At 33.7% G+C, this 5,823-nt stretch overlaps 1 long non-coding RNA gene across 2 annotated transcripts; it reads left to right on the forward strand.

The window, feature by feature from the left end:
• The first annotated feature begins 1,981 nt into the window (after nt 1–1,981).
• LOC125497524 (uncharacterized) lies at nt 1,982–4,643 on the forward strand. Of its 2 annotated transcripts, XR_007274387.2 has the most exons (3): nt 1,982–2,365; nt 3,123–3,470; nt 4,387–4,643. It is a non-coding gene; the product is annotated as an uncharacterized LOC125497524 (long non-coding RNA). The 2 variants fall into 2 exon arrangements; XR_008969417.1 differs by having other exon boundaries at nt 3,123–4,643.
• The last annotated feature ends 1,180 nt before the right edge of the window (nt 4,644–5,823 follow it).

The raw sequence follows: 5,823 nt of genomic DNA on the forward strand, positions 1-5,823 counted from the left end.
CAAACCTGCAATTTACTGAGGAAAATACAAAACAAAAACAAACTAAAATGAGCAGAAAGCTCATTAACTTTACTTCAGCTCGTCAAATGATTTTAGTTCGAAAACTTTTTCCATATCATAACAAACTTGGTAATTATTCGGAAAAGAATTCATCCTTTAAAAGATATTGCTGGCATAGCTCAATCACTTAACAGAAGTCACTCGCATGTACATATTTTGGCAAAACATGACGTAGCACATACATAACATATATTCGACCTTATCTAGTCCTAACTGAGCTTATATATGAATCACTTTCCTCCATCTATACTTTGGCCATTTTTTTTATCTCAATTCATGAGCTAAGCCAATAACTAGGGGTGTTAATGAGCCAGGGTGGCTCGCAAACTATTCGAGCTCGGCTCGGTCAAAGCTTGTTCAAAGCTCGGCTCGACAGGGCTCGACTCGAGTTTGGGATCGGCTCGAGACCTTAATGAGCCGAGCCTGAGCCTCCTTGAGTTGGGCTCGAAAGTTCGTGAACAAGCTCGAGAATATTTTATATAGTTTTTATGTAAAGTAGTAATGTCCCACATCAATAGAGAAAGTATACACCAACCTTATTTTTCCTATATAATCTTATTACCCTTTAAGTCTTTAATTCTACTTCTTGTTTGATTTGTGTTATTTACAATATTGGACTTTATATAAAGTCATCCATTTGTAAATATAAAATTAATTCTAATACTATAATTTAAGTGAAGCCAAAACATTTGCAAATTTATTAGAACATGCAATAAATGCACTCCCCTTGCTTGGTTATATATCCCATATCTAGAGATAAGTAATAGAGCATCACTACAACAAAAAAGGGTTATAGCAACAGACATATAGCAACAGTTTAATTAATGTTGCAAAAAGTGGTCTATGGCAACAGTTTTTGAGCACTTGTTTACACACTTAAAAAACTGTTGCTATAGAAATTTTAAGGCAACACTTTTTATAAGGTAATATTATAGCAACACTTTTTATAGAAGTGAAATAAATGAAAAAATTTATATATGCAATGTTTTGGTTTTTCCTAAGCGCTAATCTTCCCCAAAAATTTAAAACCTTTGTTTTTCATTTTTTACTTCGGCGGCAAACTTCCTCCTAATATTTTAATCTTTTTCTTGGGTTATTTATCTTAATTGTAGAATCTACAACTACTACAAAAATGGCCAAAGAGACTACTTATAGGAGACCGGTTGAGGTTATTAAACTATTTCTTAAATATAGGAAACCATTGATTATCTAAAACCAATCTCTTAAGTTTAACTATTTGACTAATTAAAAAAATTATTGTGAAATAAGAGACTGCTTCCAAGTAAAACCGGTTTTCTTGAAATATTTTCATTTTTTAATTCAATTTTTTTTCAACATAATACACTATGATACGTATATATTCTTCTTATTGTGATATAGGAGACTACTTCTAACTAGAACCGGTTTTCTTAATATTTTTAAATTTAATATATTTCAAACTAATACTAGTCTAGCTATGTAGTATACGTTCTATATATAATTCTATTTACTTTTAAATTTGTTTTTCCTTTTTGAAGCAACAAATACAATAAAAAAAATCACAACTCCTATTATTATGTATCTACTGCATCGTGTTTACATCAAGGGATAGAAGTTTAGGATACCTCCCTCAATCCCGCCATACTTGAAGCCACGCACCATCATTTTAGTAGCCTTGTTTTTAAAAGCGTTTATATAAAAGCTAATTACAATTATTAAGTTAATTATGTTTCGAAAATCTTATTTTATTTGAGTTATCGAGTATGAATTTTATTTGCCGTTCTTGCATATATTTGTTATATTAATTTTATGGAGTTATTATTATATTATTTTATATATTGCGTTTAATGAGTAATTTGTGGATTTGTATAGGTTTCTCGTTCTATTACTTTTGAATGTCGGTTTAAGGAGGTAACCCAACCCCCCATCCCCCATCCCCCACCCCCCTATTTTGTCGGGCCATGAATTTAACCCCAACTCTCTCATCCTTATCTCACCCAAAAGAAGGAAACCACAAACCCCGTGACAAGAAAACCCGAAACCCCAAATCCTCAACCTCTCTCTCGTCCCCTGCTTCCTGCCTCGCTGGAATCCGGTTGTTTCATCGTCGATGACGCGCGTTGTCTTGGCCTTGCTGCTCGTCGGAGCTGTGCGTGTGGTGCTGCTCGCAAGCCACCGCACCGCTGCTGTTGTTGTTGCCCTTTTCCTCTCTCTCGTGTTGGCGCCGCCGTGGCCTGCCGCTACGTCGTTAGTGCTCCACCGTCGGGTACTGAAGCCTCGAAACCCCATGTGTTCCTTATTGTTCGCTGCTCCTAGTAGAGCAGAGGTAATCTTATTCAAACTCCTTGATTAGTAATTCAAGCACGATTGTTGTGTATAACTGGTTGTTCAAGGAAAATTATATAAGGGTGAGTTTTGATATCGTATAGATAAGAATCTGGGTTGTCTAAGTTGCAGAGATTAGAAATCTTATGAGAAGCTTGTAATGAGTTATGGATTATTGGCCTATATCGCCAAGTAAACTAATATGTTTGATTCATAAGGGAATGTTAGTAAACTAATGAATAGGTTGCTTTTAGGAAGTTCATTAGTTGGTCTGTTTAGGTGATGTTTAGGAATAGTTGCTAATTAATTGTTGGTGAGGTGATTATTGGAGGGAGTATCATTCGGAATTATGAAGGAAATTATGTTAATTTGAGTGACCTAGACTTCTGAATGGTTTGCATTTGCATGTTTTTAGCCTAATTTGGGAAATTCCTTAATAATTGATCCAGAATTATGATTTTATGCTGAATTGAAGAGTCATACAACAATGCTTATGTTAATTAGGCGTATAAGGGCATAAATCCGTTTGAGTCGTTACCACGCTTTATTCTAATTTTGAATATTTAATGTTTGCCTTAGTTTAAGTATTCACTATGTGTTGCTACATTAAGGATTGAAATTAACTAACTGGAATCTTGATTCCATTTTACTGGATGTGTGTTGGGATTCATGAAATGTAGAGCGATTTAAATGTGTTATATATGCTCTTGTAGAAATGGATGGCTCATTTTTTTTTTGTCTTCTCTTTACGTTCACAGATATTGGAAATGAATCCAGAAGATGAAGCTGAAGAAGATGGTGCTGATATTGAATCTTGACTTTTCATTGTCTATAAAATAAGAAGATACATTGGCAATGAAAACTGTTATGTAGAAATTGCTCATATTTGTCTAGTTGATGTCATGTCGGACTGAACAAGTACTCCACTACTATATTCCCATATCTTTAAGTTGTGTTGATACTGAAGAAATTTTGGGCTTAGCTTTCCTTTTTTCTCTATTATATCTAGGATTAAACTTTGTGGATTTAAATTGTTAAATGTGGTGATTTGGTAGGTTATCGGACCTGTGCTTGTTCATGCTTCACTGCTCTTAAAGGGCTTTCAGGTATGTTCGTCCAAATTTCATTTTGTGAAAATTAAAAGGAGAATCCCTTCTGTCTTCGTTTTATTTCTTTGAGATTCTTTGTTGGATTTAGGGTTAGGGTTTAGGGGTCCCATCTCCAAACTAATGTATCTTGAGGTGGTTTCTGGTTTGAACTGCTTAAATATTTACACATGTAGAAGTGTTAGCCGAGAAAAGGAATAAAGAATATCTTCTGTTGCAGTTAAGTCGATCACTCTTGATCTTTTGCTTAAACTGCCCCAATCAAGTTATTGCTTTCTATTCCTTTATTACTAACACTTCTACATGTGCGTCTGATATGCATGACATAGTTGGAGTTAACTTTTGAACTAGTAAAAATTATAAATCCGAAATGATTGCAAAAGCTATTGTGTCAAGCTCTACAAATAATGCCGCGTAACAAGCTGTTGACCGCAAGAAGATTGAGGTATGTCATATTTATGTTGTTCTCCTTATCATTTGTATTGTTTGTCCAAAATTCAAATTATATGATATAGATGAGATTGAGTTATTTGTCTTGTATCATTTACCCACCTTGGGGTAAGTATGGCGGTAATGCTCCAATATTGGTTGCTTTTGTAAAGAATGTATGGTGTTGGATCTGGGAAATGTAGTACTGATATTACAAACAGGTATTTTCATTGTGTCCTATTTTTGGGTTTGTCCATTTTACAAAGGAGGCTTTGCCGAAATTTTAGCTGAAATTTTTACTTACTGTAAATAAATTTACGCTTTGATTTTTTTTTTTTTTTTTTTTTTTTGAGGGGAATTTACGCTTTGATTTTTTATCCTATGTCTTCGTGTCTTTAGCATGTCTCATTCTCGAATGAAAACTATAGTTTTACTTTTACTTAACAACAATGATTTGTAATTGCGTTTTTTTTTTCTTGTTTTACAGGTTGGCTTAGAGGTTGGTGCATATAATCAAGTATTACAAGCTTCTTCGTTAGTCAATTCGATTAGATAGATAAATCTTTGTTACATATAGGCTTGATTTCGAATATATTTTTTGGTGGTTCTTTTTTGTTGCGGACATAAGTTAGAATCATTGTTTTTACTATTAGACGGGTGTTATTGTCTTATGGGTGCTATACGTAAAACATTTATAACCTTTATGGATGTTATCTATTTATATATAAATTTACTTTCTTTAAATATCGAGGACTTATCTGATAGCATATGTAACTTGTGTATGAAAATCCATTTGAAGTCGTAATACGGTTGCAATATGATAAAAAGCGTTGCAAAAAGTCTAAATTGTCACCTTAAAGAAGAATATAATTGTTGCCAATGGTTGGTATAAATCGTTGCCTAAAGTACTCATTGTTGCTCTAAATTAATATATAAATGTTGCTAAAAATTGGTAAAAGTGTTGGCTTGGATTCATAATAATTTGTTGCCTAAAATTTGTGATTTTAAAGCTCCCACACCGGAGAGGAAGCAAAGGCTACAAGGAGCTGATGTATTTAAAATACTTGTATTTAGTTGGATGGATTTATGGATGTTGGGCTTGTATATTGAATGTTGATAAGCCTGACTTCCATTCTTGCCAAGAGTTTGACAGTATATCATTGGGCTATATTTATATGATATGAATCATATGAAAGCCCGTTGAATATGGGTTAAGCCGCAACCTTTTTATATTGTTTATAATACTGAGTTCTCGAGCCGAGATTCGAGCCGCGCCTGAATTTTTGAGCTTGACGAGCTTCGAGCTCGAGCCGAGCTTGACCTCAATCATTCTCGAGCCGAGCCGAGCCGAGCTTTGACATATTCGGTCTCGATTCGGCTTGTTAACACCCCTACCAATAACCATAATACAAAGTCCTTTTAACATATCTCATACAAATCAAAATTCGCATACAATAACATTTCTGAATAATTCTAGTAACAGAAAAAACATACTTTTATGATCTATCAATATAATTTCACAATTTAACACATACTCATACATCTATAACCATGGCCATGACTATAAACAATGGACGATGTTAAAAAGTACAATTACAACACATTCGGGCATTTAAATACGTTTTGCTGAACATAAATGTTACTTCAATCACAAACCAATTTCCCTACTAACAACCTTCCGAAGAACAACACCAATTGACCTTCAAAAATAATCCTCAATCCCAAATATAGCTTGGGCTCCCAAATCCATATCCATAGCCATATTACCAATAACAATAAGAATTAGAAAAACATTCTATAAATTTAATACATGAAAACTAATCTACTCACTCTTATAATCACAACTCATTCCTAAATCTCATTCATTTGTCATTCTTACAAATACTAGTTAATCTTGCACTCTATACTGTAACTCAACAACAAC

Source organism: Beta vulgaris, chromosome 5 (genome assembly GCF_026745355.1).
Source record: "Beta vulgaris subsp. vulgaris cultivar EL10 chromosome 5, EL10.2, whole genome shotgun sequence".
Classification (NCBI taxonomy): domain Eukaryota; kingdom Viridiplantae; phylum Streptophyta; class Magnoliopsida; order Caryophyllales; family Amaranthaceae; genus Beta; species Beta vulgaris.